The sequence below is a fragment of the Paramormyrops kingsleyae genome, chromosome 10 (assembly GCF_048594095.1).
Source record: "Paramormyrops kingsleyae isolate MSU_618 chromosome 10, PKINGS_0.4, whole genome shotgun sequence".
Taxonomy (NCBI): Eukaryota; Metazoa; Chordata; class Actinopteri; order Osteoglossiformes; family Mormyridae; genus Paramormyrops; species Paramormyrops kingsleyae.
The window spans coordinates 5,322,047-5,336,924 of record NC_132806.1 but is presented as its reverse complement, the minus strand read 5'-3'; positions in this window follow the sequence as shown (position 1 = coordinate 5,336,924).

Below are 14,878 nucleotides of genomic sequence, written 5' to 3'. Positions count from 1 at the left end.
AGTGGGCACCAGGATGGATCACATGATCCCTCTCAATTTGTCCATCGGCCCCATGAATGTAATGTACCCTGTATACATTTCCCAACTTGAGTCCATTCCTTTCTTCATTGGGAAAGATTTGCTGAACCGGTTCGAGCCATTGTTAGACTTCCAACGTCAGAAAATTTGGGCTCAAGTTAGAGAAGCGCTGCCACTGTGGACACCTGACACAGCCACATGGGAATGTCAAACCCTCACTGTCTCCTCAGACCTCACTCCACACCATGGAGAGAACGCAGCTGGAGATCAGTGTCTTGACGCAAGAGACCCATGCCAGCATCATGACTCCTTCCTGTGCAGGCAGTACCCTAACCTGGGATCCTTCTGCCCCAAGATCAGGAAAGGCATGTGGCCCCAAGGCATGGAAGTCACAGATGTGGTAATGACCATGGAAGTAGAAGAGTCACCAGTGACAAAAGGAACTGTATGTCACGTGGAGCTTGCGGATGACTAACACCTAACAATCCATGCCATAACATCCCAGCCTGATGCAGTACAGCCACCCAGCTGCCACAACCATTCTCAGGAGGAACCAGCAGCACCCAGCATTTTGGACATGCCGACACCAATGGAACTGTCGCAACACCACTACTGTGAGGAAAATGTCTGTCAAGACATGATCACCGTTTATGTAGATGGGTACGTATTCAAACGTCAGGGGACCCTGAAAGCTAGAGCTAGCATTCCGTGGCTCAATGACGACTTCGTCCCAACATAATGCTCCTAATCTGGTCTGTACTTTCTATCCCCCTACCACTAGGATGATGCTGCCCCTGCCACTAGCGTTTGCTCTAGCTAGAAGGGGTGAGGCCCCAGTCCAACACGGCATTCCCTGGGCCTCCACCCGGCACCGCCTTCCGGGGACAGCCCGGTCTCTTGATTACCAACTGTTGTACCCACACAGAGAGAGAATTCGTCTGACGACATCAACCGAGCCCATTACCTGCATGAGAGACCCCAAACTAGTGGGACAGGTGTCTGATGGACCCTGGATGCCCTGCATCATGCTGCCACAGACACTACCCACAGGTTGGAGCAGACCGAAGCTGAGTCCAATTGACGGCCTAAGAGGCTCCTGAGCACCCTGCTGGGAGCTGCAGCAGCTGTTGGCACCCTGTTCGACATAGGGTTCACCACTCCTCGTGGTCCCAGAAGCCAGGCGCCAGCCCCTGCGCCTCCTCCCTGTCCATCTTGTCACTGTGCCACCCAGAGTGCCAAAAAATGGGATGTCAACAATGCCTCGTTGCATGGTGGTGATCCTGTTTCAACTTTCGTCGCCTGAATGATGGCAATGCCATCATCAGCCGAAAGGGGGGATATGTAGGATCACACATGTACATATCACAGGGCCTAAATTCCAGGTGGCCTGAGACAAGGCCGAGCCTGGTACGAGAGGCACCAAAGGGGGGTTACACACATAAACACACACAAACACACACAGATAACAAGGGAGGCCAGCACTCCAACTTTTATTGCCTAAAGATTTAGGAACCTACAGACAGCAGAGTGGACCTAATGGACAAGGGTCCCTCGACTTGGCACACAACCCCCTCCCCATACATCTTGCCATACATATCACTCACCCAACAGACGAACACCCTAAAGGAAGTTCATTTAAGTTTGGATTTTGTATACCCTGTATATTGATTTACTCACGATAACTAGTCTCAATATACAGACAGGTTATGTTTGTATGTGTCCATAGACAATCTTAGTGTTTTGTGTGCCACCCTTATAACCATCCATCCATCCATCCATTTACTTCTGCTTATCCGAGGTTGGGTCGCGGGGGCAGCAGTCTCAGCAGGGAAACCCAGACTTCCCTCTCTTCGGCCACTTCCTCCAGCTCCTCTGGGGGGATCCCGAGGCATTCCCAGGCCAGCAGAGAGACATAGTCCCTCCAGCGTGTCCTGGGTGTTCCCCGGGGCCTCCTCCCAGTGGGACATGCCCGGAACACCTCACCAGGGAGGCATCCAGGAGGCATCCTAAGCAGATGCCCGAGCCACCTCATCTGGCTCCTCTCAATGTGGAGGAGCAGCGGCTCTACTCTGAGTCTCTCCCGAATGACCGAGCTCCTCACCCTATCTCTAAGGGAGAGTCCAGCCACCCTGCGGAGAAAACTCATTTCGGCCGCTTGCAATCGCGATCTCGTTCTTTCGGTCACTACCCACAGCTCATGACCATAGGTGAGGGTAGGAACATAGATCAACCAGTAAATCGAGAGCTTTGCCCTTTGGCTCAGCTCCTTCTTCACCACGACAGACCGATGCAGCGCCCGCATCACTGCTGACGCCGCACTGATCCGCCTGTCGATCTCCCGCTCCATCCTTCCCTCACTCGTGAACAAGACCCCGAGATACTTAAAGGACCTCCTCCCCGACCTGGAGAGAGCACTCCACCCTTTTCCGGCTGAGGACCCTGGTCTCGGATTTGGAGGTGCTGATTTTCATTCCAGCCGCTTCACACTCGGCTGCGAACTGTTCCAGTGAGAGCCAAAGGTCACGGTCTGATGAGGCCAACAGAACCACATCATCTGCAAAAAGCAGAGACCTAATCCTGAGGTCACCAAACCGGACACCCTCAACACCCTGGCTGCGCCTAGAAATTCTGTCCATAAAGGTTATGAACAGAATCGGTGATAAAGGGCAGCCCTGGCGGAGTCCAACCCTCACCGGGAACGAGTCCGACTTACTGCCGGCAATGCGGACCAAGCTCTGACACCGGTCGTACAGGGACCGAACAGCCCTTATAAGGCAGTCCGGCACCCCGTACTCCCGGAGCACTCCCCACAGGACTCCCCGAGGGATGCGGTCGAATGCCTTCTCCAAGTCCACAAAGCACATGTAGACTGGTTGGGCAAACTCCCACGCACCCTCCAGGACCCTGCCGAGAGTATAGAGCTGGTCCACTGTTCCACGGCCAGGGCGAAAACCACACTGCTCCTCCTGAATCCGAGGTTCGACTATCCGACGGACCCTCCTCTCCAGCACCCCCGAATAGACCTTACCAGGGAGGCTGAGGAGTGTGATCCCCCTATAGTTGGAACACACCCTCCGGTATCCCATCTTAAAGATGGGGACCACCACCCCGGTCTGCCAATCCAGAGGCACCGCCCCCGATGTCCACGCAATGCCGCAGATGCGTGTCAACCAAGACAGCCCCGCAACATCCAGAGCCTTTCTGCCAGAGAATTCACACTAAAACATGGCGTACGGACAAAACTAGGAATGTGCGTAAGCAAGACAAAATCCAGATGCATAAAACTGTGCGTAAGCACAGATCTACGCACATTCCCTTTATAAATCCCAATGAGCATGAAATTTTACGTACGTGAACGAGCTCACAGCCACCCCCCCGACCCGCCCATAATTATGTATATTTGAATATGAAAATCTGTATAAATGCCCGCTTTGTTCTATGTTTTTCTTAAAAACAACAATGGACAAACCACGAGGGAAAAAGAAGTATTTCAGCGAGTGCGAAGTGGAGGTCATGTTAACAGAAATCGAGAAAAGAAAAGTGATATTATTTGGTGGTATAAGCTTCGATTACATTGGGAAAACCGGACATCGCTGCAAATTGCGCTTTAATATTTGCCCGTTCAACCACAGTGCAAGGAAATTTTATATATCTGGGTGACAAGCGGATTATGCCGTCCCATACAGCTGGCACGGCGCGACTGAGAAATACCCGATCGGTCCGCAAGTTCTCGCTGAAAAGCACCTGTGGCTAAGAACCTGCGAGTGGACAGAACTTGTAAAGGGACAGGTATAGCGCAATTCCTCATCGTCTGCCTTTGTAATGCTGGCCCCAGTTTAGCACACAGCTCCAAAAGGATTGCTCTTGGAAATCTGAATCGACTTAGAAGCCTGCAGTTATCATTATGGGCCTGAATACGCGCTCTCTTCTAATTCTTCCATAAGCTATGTCTTCCAATAACGTAAGAGCTGCCATGGTAGATGTAATAGTTCGGTCATTTTATGCACTTTTTATTGTTACAAATTAATTAAAAATCAGGTGCCGTACATTTGTAAACAACATACAGTTAATGTCGGTGTATTTGATAAAGTCATCGTCATGATTGTGAGTTTAAAAAGGGAAACCACAGTAGCAATGACTTGCCACTGAGTGCTGTCCGTTTACAAAACCGAGCAGAAATGTGTGTACGCCATGACTGGAGCTGCTGTGAGAATGCGCGTAGCGGTACGCCAAGTTTCGCTTTTATACATCTCGACGGGAGCGTGGAAACGGCCGTACGCAACATTTTCGTGCGTACGCACCGTTTATACATGAGGCCCCAGCAGGGGCGCCGCCAGAAATCTTGGGCCCCATGAAAGATTAGAATTTTGCCCCCCCCCCCTTTTTGCGAAAAGGTAATGCCCCTAACAGGGCCCCATGTCAGTGCTGGGCCCCTAGAATCGTTCTAACCTTTCCCCCCCTGGCGGCGCCCCTGGGCCCCAGGTCTCACTGTCATTGCCCACGTGGGCATTGAAGTCCCCCAGCAGAACAAGAGAGTCCCCGGGGGGAGCGCTCTCAAACACCCTTTCCAAGGACTCCAAAAAGGGTGGGTATTCTGAACTGCCATTTGGCGCATAAGCGCAAACAACAGTCAGGACCCGTCCCCCCACTCGAAGGCGAAGGGAGGCTACCCTCTCGTCTACTGCGGTAAACCCCAATGTACAGGCGCCCAGCCAGGGAGCAATAAGTATGCCCACCCCAGCTCGGCGCCTCTCCCCATGAGCAACTCCAGAGTTGAAGAGGGTCCAACCCCCTTCGAGGAGACTGGTTCCAGAGCCCAAGCCGTGCGTCGAGGCGAGCCCGACTATTTCTAGTCAGAACCTCGCAGCCTCGCGCACCAGCTCAGGCTCCTTCCCCACCAGAGAGGTGGCATTCCATGTCCCTAGAGCTAGCTTCTGCAGCCGAGGATCGGACCGCCAAGGTTCCCGCCTTCGGCCGCTGCCCAACTCACACTGCACCCGACACATATGGCCCCTCCTACAGGTGGTGAGCCCATGGGAATGGGGACCCACGTGCCTTGTTCGGGCTGTGCCCGACCAGGCCCCATGGGTGTAGGCCTGGCCACCAGGCGCTCGCCATCGAGCCCCACCCCCAGGCCTGGCTCCAGGAGGGGGCCCCGGTGACCCGCGTCCGGGCAAGGGAAATCGTGGATCCATGTTATAACTCATCATTAGGAGTCTTGTGACTAGGAGCAGCTGATCCACGCTATTGACTTGTACAGGGAGGAGGTCGATTCCACTAATGAGCATGAGAGGGACAAAGAGACTGAGCGAGACCCAGGGGGCAGCTTGTGGACAGCCGACAGTATCCTGTTTATTAATTGGCCTCCGGTCCCTTATTGGAACAGAGTAGATAGATATAATGGATGGGGGTATCCTCAGATGTCACCCATGTACCCAGAAATTTGATGATCCCAGACTCTGGGGAGACTGGGCAACAGGCCATTTCAGCTGGTGAGCTGTAATCAGCCTGGACACACCTGTCCAACCTGCAGTGTCTAAAATCATATCCAGTAGAGGTTCAAGTAGAGGATAAAAGTGTAAACATGCCCATAATGATATTAGAACATACTGTACCCCAGTGAACTTGTTAGGAAGAGACGCTCAGTGTCAGTTGCAGATGGACATAAAACGCACAGACAGGGGGGTGAAGGTGCTCAGTGGACAGTACAGCCTTCTGCAACAAAATATATTAACATATTAGATTAGGAGCCCCACACAGAAGTAGCTTTTAATCAGCCCACGTTGGATTTGGGAGAAATGATGAGATGGGCAAGGCGGCAGTCTGGGCACCAACGTAGTATGAAGGAGTGCAGTGCTGCTGAAGGCAAGTGGCTGAGAGTCAGTGGAGCGCAGAGATTGTAGAAGACATGAAGTTCAGTGCGGAAACAAGGGGGGCCACCAAGGATGCCGATGGTCTGTGTAGAATATTGACGGTGCACACAGTAATATTGAACCTTCACAGGTACCGTAGTCTTTACTTTACACATGTGCAGGGGTTAAGCGCTCTCTCTCAACATGTTACCAGGCACTGTTATGTCGCTCTCCTCCAGTCGTTGTCATTAAAAGAACTGAGTTCAGCTCCGCACCGAGTCTCATTATTATCACAGCACTCAACATGGTGTCAGAAGTCTTGGACCATAACGTTTAACGCTACATGGAATACCATATATTGTGAGTAGATTTTGTTTGGAACCACGGTGCTTTTTTTTTTTTCTTCTTCTTTCGCAAGATGGCGGACAGCTTCATAAGAACATAAGAACTATACAAACGAGAGGAGGCCATTCGGCCCATCGAGCTCGCCTGGGGAGAACTTAACTAATGGCTCAGAGTTGTTCAAATCTTATCTAGCTCTGATTTAAAGGAACCCAAGGATTCAGCTTGCACTACGTTATCAGAAAGACTATTCCATACTCTGACTACACTCTGTGTAAAGAAGTACTTCCTTAAATCCAGTTTGAAATGTTCTCCCGCTAATTTCCACCTATGGTCACGAGTTCTTGTATTTGAACTAATGCTGAAGTAACTATTCGGTTGAACAGCATCCAAACCTGTTAGAATCTTATAGACCTGGATCATGTCCCCCCTCAGTCTCCTTTGCTTGAGGCTGAACAGATTTAGCTCAACTAACCTTTCCTCGTATGACATTCCTCTAAGACCAGGAATCATTCTTGTGGCCCTACGCTGCATCTTCAAACGACCCGGTCCACTAGTTTTTGATAGCAACGTAGCGGAGAACTGGCATGTATACTCAGCAAAAAAAGAAACGTCCCTTTTTCAGGACTGTGTATTTCAACAATAATGTTGTAAAAATCCAAATAACTTTACAGATCTTCATTGTAAAGGGTCTAAACAATGTTTTCCATGCATGTTCAATTAACCATAATCAATTAATTAACATGCCCTCAGTCCAGCCTCTCTCAGCCTATTAAGGACAGTCTGAGCACTGATGGAGGGATTGTGTGTTTCTGGTGTGACTCGGGCAGTTGTTGTGGCCATCCTGTACCTGTCACGCAGGTGTGATATTCGGATGTACCGATCCTGTGCAGGTGTTGTTACACGTGGTCTTCCACTGCAAGGATGATCAGCTGTCCTTCCTGTCTCCCTGTAGCGCTGTCTTAGGCGTCTCACAGTGCGGACATGGCAATTTATTGCCCTAGCCACATCAGCAGTCCTCATGCCTCCCTGCAACATGCCTAATGCACGTTCACGCAGATGAGCAGGGACCCTGGGCATCTTTCTTTGGGTGTTTTTCACAGTCGGTAGACAAGTCTCTTTAGTGTCCTGCGTTTTTAGAACTGTGACCTTAAATGCCTACTTTCTGTAAGCTGTTAAGGTCTTAACGACCATTCCACAGGTGCATGTTAATTAATTGATTATGGTTAATTGAACATGCATGGAAAACATTGTTTAAACCCTTTACAATGAAGATCTGTAAAGTTATTTGGATTTTTACAACATTATTGTTGAAATACACAGTCCTGAAAAAGGGACGTTTCTTTTTTTGCTGAGTATATTTGAGCAGGAATACGACATTTTTATCGCAGCGGTGCACTCGGACAAGCCGACGTGGTAGTGATGGCAAAACGAAGCTTTCCAAAGCACTGAAGCTTCCTTTTCAAGTGTGTCGAAAAATGTTTCAGTACTCGAAGCCTTCAAAAATGACCATTAGTGACACCAAGTGGTCAAATAAGGAAATAACACTTAATTTTGAGTGAGTGCAGTGAATCTGAATATTGATAAATTAGCAAAAATGCTAATGGTCTGTAGTGCGTTATGAACATTAATGACCTGATGAAATTGAATGTGACTTCTTGTGGACTGGGAAACCATTGACTGAACTGGGAAGGGGTGCTTGTGTAACAGAAGAGGGGCCATTAGTCTACAGATTTTTATTCAGGAACAGTATTTGTTCAATAGTGCGGGGGCTAAGTTGGTTACGTTTTTTATTCACCACTTCTCCTGCTTTGGAGAATACCCGCTCACATGGAACGGAGTGCATAAAAACTGTACTGCAAGTTCGTATAAGTGTGGATACACAGCCTGCTGCATATCCCAGAACCCCAAAGGGTCTTCAGTACGTGGTATATTGGGGTCACTGAGGTACTGCCGAACCTCCCCAGTAGCATCTGCTGTTGAACACTTGATCCGTCTGCTTTCCCCCACATCACTGTCCAGAAGATCCCACAGACCTGGAACCACAATGACAAAGCATGAATCATTTTCTACACTCTGCATTATGTACTGTGCAATAATTATATATCCCAATTCAGTGTAATTGAACCATATCATAAAAATGTGAAAGGCTGCAACAGTACCGGTGGCCATTGCAGTACCAGATGAGGTTCCTGCAGGCTCTGGTTCTGGTGGCTGAGTGTATGTGGAAGTGGATGGGTTCTGCTGGGCCTCCTGCGATCGTATGATGGATGCACATTCTGCTGTAAGGCGTTTCACAGCAGTCTGAGCATTAGATTGGTTACAGAAACCAGCAGTTTTATATCTTGGATCCAGCAGTGTGGCCAGTGTCATAATGCTCATGGTTTCATAGATGGACAACCTCTCCATGAGCAACCTCAAGAGGTTCTTGCACAACTGCTGGGCCTTGATGTTCTGTGCCTGGGACAGTTTTATATTCACAGCATGTCTAAGCATGCGGAAAGAGGAATGACCTTGGGTCCTGACACTCTCTTTTCTTCAGACAGTTCAACAGTTGCCTCATTGAAATGACATAAAACACCCAGACACTCATGAATCATGTCATACTCCTCTGAGGTCAGGGTCGTGAGCTCTGTCTTCAAAGTGACCAATGCAGCACCAACTGGCTCTCTTTCACCATGCAATCGCTGTAGCATGGAATAGGTGCTATTCCAGCGGGTTTCCACTTCTTGAATCAATTTGAGAGTGGGCCTGCCCATCTGCTGTTGAATTTGGGAAAGCCTTTCTCTAGCAGTTGTACTGGTTCTGAAGTAAGTCACAATCTGTCTTGCCTTGGATCTGATATCACGAAGTCCTTCGGTCTGATCAATGGTCTTCTTCACGACCAAATTTAGTGCATGTGCAATGCAAGTTGTGTGTCTGATCTTTAAATTGCTGGCACAGGCAATCATGTTTGGTGCAGCATCAGTCACAAGGCATCGGATTTTACTCTGTATGCCCCACTCCTCCATCAAGGCTGCCTTGACTGCAACTATGTTTTCTGCAGTATGAGAGTCTGGGAATTTTCCTACTCCTAATAGAATTGTAGACAGCTCAGTCTTTTCATTTATAAAATGGCATGTGACTGCTAAATAAGCATCCATATGTATGTATGTCCACATGTCAGAAGTTAGGCTTACTGCCTTAGCCTTTTTCACCTCTTCCTTTGCTTTCTCTTTTTCTATCTTAAATTTCTCTGCTACCAAACTCTTTAATGTTTGCCTGGAGGGGAGAATGTAGGTTGGATCCAAGATACTCACAAACTCCCTAAATCCAGCATCATCCACAATGCTAAAGGGTTGTGAATCCTTTACAATCATATTCACCAAGGTCTCATCAATCTTTTGTTTCTTGGTCTCTGTGACAGGAATTGAAAACATACACAGTAACATTATACAGATTATAGGGTAATACCCTCACCCATGATTGATATTAGGTATTTGTACAATTAAGCTGTTCCTTCAACACAATCAAGACTAATTCATAATAACTATGCTTATTCATTAATCATATTAGTTCTTCATTAAGAATACTAATTATAATAATTATTATTAGGAGTAGTAGTACGTTGTTGGTTATTATTAGTATAGCTGCAAGACTGTGCTATACCTGGACTTCTTGTAGACTGACTTGTAGATGGAATATTCTGGACATTCTCATGCTTTGCAGGGAAATGTCTCAACATTGAGGAGGTGTTCTTACTATAGGACAACTGCTGAGAGCACTCCAAACATTCCACCTGGACCAGGGCAGTACAAGAATAACAGAATCAATACTTTTACACACATAAATAAATATTACCCAATTTATCAAACAACACACCTTATTTGTTGATACAAGTTTGAAGTGTTGCCAAACTTCAGAACGACCTCTTTTCCTTTCTGGTTCCATTGCTCAAACACTTCCAATGCAGTGTGTTTGCTCCCACGAATGTACTCAACAACACGTTCGAAACTGGCACTGAGGTTCGTGCCTCATTTTCACTTTTCTGAAGCAGTCACGTGGTTGAGCGCAGAAAGAAGCTTCAGATCACCATGGTCACGTGTTTCAGGTGGAACGGAAGAAGCATCGAAGTTCTGCTTCAGAACGCACTGTGTCGTTTTTTTTGACACATGCCTCGGAGCTTCGGTGTCAAGCTTAACATCACTACGACGTGGACTCAAGCCTACATTCTCCTGAACCTGGCCGGACCCAAAGCCATCGAGCGTGAACGCTCGTTTGTGTATGCACTAGAGATATGGGCTTCCCCTGGAGAAGACGGAGAAGATGGGTGCGTTCCCGCGGAATCCAAGGAGGACCCCGAATGCCTTAAAAGAAAGTTTCGTGAAATGTGCAATCCCCAAATAAATGTCACTATGGAGAGACACAAATTCAACACACGTAACCAAAGGGCTGGTGAGACTATTGAATCGTATGTGAGTGATTTGAGAATAAAAGCGAAGAGTTGCAATTTTGGTGAGCTTGGTGAGGAGCTTATCAGGGATAGGCTGGTCTGTGGCATTACTAATGACCACCTCAGGAAAGTGCTGTTGCATGATAGTGATCTGACCCTCGCTAAGGCCATATCAATATGCCAGATCCATGAGATGACTGAGGAACACAACAAAACCTTAATGTCACCACTCAGCCGCGTCACAAATGTGGACGCTGTTCAGACCACGTACGCGAAAAGGTGGGACGACGATAATGCAAAGTTTGATAGCACACAAAACAATGACACCACACAATTCATTGCTAGTTGTGGTAATTGCGGTAGTAGTCACGTGGCAAAGAGGAACAAATGCCCCACTTCTGGTCAACTGTGTAATGCGTGTAAAAAGATGAACCACTTCAGGAAGTGTTGCAGATCTAAGCCTCAATTTGACAGGCAAAGGCCGAGGAGATCTGTCCACCAGGTGGTTACTGAAAGCACAGAGTCTAATGATGATGAGACTTACTATGTCAATGGCATTTCAGTGGATTTACCTGTTGATTCTACCAATGCACAAAGTCATGATAAGGACGAAGCCTTTGCTACAGTACAAATCAATGACACTGCTGTTGAAATGAAAGTTGACACGGGTGCCAAATGCAATGTTCTCTCAGCACCGATTTTTGAACAAGTGAGGAGATGTGAACAATTAAAGCCCTGCAGTAAGCCCACCAACCTTGCAGCATATGGTGGAAACAAGATTAAAACTGCTGGATTTGTTGACCTATGCTGCCACCTAGGGGCCAAACAATATAACGTACCCTTTTACATTATCAATGAGAATGTACTGCCACTGCTTGGACTAAGTGCCTCCCTGGAGATGGGGCTTGTGTCACTCAGCAAAGAAGTTCACCAGGTCAGTAGCAACACAACTCTAGATTTCTCCCAGCAAATCAGAAATGAATATAATGACTTAGGAAAATTATGAGAATTAGGAAAGCTACCAGTTACATACTCAATGACACTCGACCCAGAGGTGAGACCAGTAGTTCGCCCTGCTCACCGCATTCCTGTAGCCATGAAAGACAGGGTTAAGGCGGAATTGGACAGGATGCAAGAGTTAGGTGTTATCACACCAGTCTCGGAACCTACAGACTGGGTATCCTCCATGGTTGCCACCAACAAAAAAGATAAACAGGAGATCAGAATATGCATCAATCCAAAAGACCTTAACACTGCTCTAAAAAGGCCACATCACCCAATGCGCACAGTAGACTATGTCTCCTCACAAATGGCTAATGCTACTGTATTTTCAGTTTTAGATACTTGGATCTCCTGCGCACAGACTTATGTCAAGACAGACTCGTACCACACTTCCTCTCTCCAAGATACTACTTGCACCTGCTACATGCCATCCTGAAGAAATAACGGCTCAACTTCTCGACAAAAGACATGCACAGAAGCTATACTATGACAGGACAAGCCGACCTCTCCAGCCACTGATGGAAGGACAAGTCGTCAGGCTGCAAACATCAAAAGGTTATGACTGCACAGGAACTGTTAAAGAGATATGCAATGAGCCCAGATCATACCTGATCCAGTCAGATGGACAAACCTACAGCAGAAACAGGAGACACATATTACCTGTGGCTGAGCCTGCCCCAACTCAGTCTGATCCACATGACGCTGAGTTTCAGGACAGTAACCCCAATTCAGAAGGGTGTATCACTCCTACCGGACAGACACAACAGGAAATGGACTCTGGACATCCTAGGGTCCAAGTTCCAACTACTGATTCATCCTTGGCCATAAATGACAATCTCTACAGAACACGCTCGGGCCGTGTCAGTAAACCCAATCCTAAATACAGAGATTAGGTCTCTTTGTTGAGTTAATATATTGTTGTTCATAGCTTGGTTGCATTTTGATAATATGTTATGATTAGTTTGTTAATTCCTAGTATGATAATTATCATTATTTTGCTTTATGCATTAAAATAATCTGGTTATTTGTTACACTGCTCTTGAGAGCATGGGATGCAGTTGTCATACATTTTATTTGCTTTGGCTGCCCTATGTTTTATGGTAATGGACATGAGCTAAAGAAAGGGGATGTAGAATATTGACTGTGCACACAGTAATATTGAACCTTCACAGGTACCGTAGTCTTTACTTTACACATGCGCAGGGGTTAAGTGCTCTTACCAGGCACTGTTATGTCGCTCTCCTCCGGTCGTTGTCATTAAAAGAACTGAGTTCAGCTCCGCACCGAGTCTCATTATCACAGCACTCAACAGTCTGTTTTGCAACCATGAGGGGCTTCTGGTTGCACCTCTGTTGCCATTTTCATAATGGACGGTCTTCACCTTTGCGTGAAGGGGGAGGTGTTACAGAAAATTGAAAAACAAAGTTTATAATAATAATAATAATAATACATTTTATTTTAAAGGCGCCGTTCAGAGCACACAAGGACCCTGCACAGAATTACATGACGAATAAGAACAATCAAAATAAAAAATAAATTATATAAGTAAAACAGTATAAAAAGCTAAAATAATTCACAGGAAGTAGGTGTCACGCCCTGCTCCGTCCGCTCCTGATGTGTGCCACGCCCCCTCCTTATCCACGTGTGCTTTCCCGATCGTGCCCAGCTGTTCCTTGTTAGTTTGGCTTGTCTGCTGTATTTAGTCCGCGTCTGAGTCTGTTACCCCAGATCCGTCATTGATGTTCGTTGGTGTTTCTGTCCTGTCCGTCCGAATAAACCCCGTTTGCCTGCATTCTCGGCTTGCTTCACCTGCTTCCCGGTTCGCTCGCTCACCGATCACAACAGAATGACGGATCTCCCCAACGCACCTCCGCAGTTCGATGAACAACGCATCGACCTGCTCCAGGAGGTGCTCTATTGGCTTCACCAGCCGGAGGTCCGGGAGGACTCCGGCTTACTGAAGTTAGCCAGTAATAGCGGGACCCTCCTGGAGGAAATCACCCCGCTCTCAGCAGAGCGCATACAAGCGGAGGTTCGCGAGAACCTCCGGCAGCTTGTCGACAGGGTTACGGAGAAGCGGCTTCAACCGCTCGCCCTCTCCGAGGTTACCCCGCCGCAAGCGACATGCCCCAGCCGCAAGAAAAAGAAGAAGCGGAAGGGGAAAGGAGAAGCAGCCGCCCCGACGCTCTTCTTGGGGGCTCCTTACTCCCCGCCTGGGATGACGCCGCCGCTGCAGCTGCCGCCTCTCTGCCCGCGGCTGCGCTGCCTGCAGCTGCCGCCTCTCTGCCCGCGGCTGCGCTGCCTGCAGCTGCCGCCTCTCTGCCCGCGGCGGCTGCTGCTGCTGTTGCCGCCGCTCTGCATGCGGCTGCGCTGCCGGCTGCTGCCGCTGATGTGTCCGCGGCTGCGCTGCCTGCTGCCGCCGTCGATCCGCCCGCGGCTGCGCTGCCTGCTGCCGCCGTCGATCCGCCCGCGGCTGCGCTGCCTGCTGCCGCCGTCGATCCGCCCGCGGCTGCGCTGCCAGCTGCCGCCGCCGATCCGCCCGCGGCTGCGCTGCCAGCTGCCGCCGCCGATCTGCCCGTGGCTGCGCTGCCAGCTGCCGCCCCCGATCTGCCCGCGGCTGCACTGCCTGCTGCCGCCGCCGATCTGCCTGCAGCACCCCTTGACCCGCCTGTCCAGCCCGACCCGCCTGTCCTGCTTGACTCGCTTGTCCGGCTCGACCCACCTGACCCGCCTGTCCTGCCTGCTCTGCCTGCAGTCCCTGCAGCTGCCACCACTCTGGCTGCGGCACCCGCCGCGGTGCCCCCTGCTGGCCGCGTGCTGGCGGCGCCTGCTGCGGCGCCCCCTGCTGGCCAAACGACTGCAGCACCTGACGAGGCGCCCCCTGCTGGCCGCACACCCAAGGTGCCCCTTGCTGGTCACATGACGGTGGCGCCCGTCCTGCCGGCACCTGAACTGCCTGACTTACCCGTCCTGCCCTGCTCGCCAGCAGCCACACCCGCGGCGCCCCCTGCTGGCCACGTGATGGCGGCGCCCGCTGCGGCGCCCCCTGCTGGCCGCGTGACGGCGGCGCCCCCTGCAGCGCCCCTTGCTGGCCGCACGCCCGAGGTGCCCGCAGAGGCGCCCCTTGCTGGCCGCACGCCCGAGGTGCCCGCAGAGGCGTCCCCTGCTGGCCGCATGCCCAAGCCCATCTCGCCTGACCTGCCCGTCCAGTCCGGCCAGCCCTGCTCGCCGG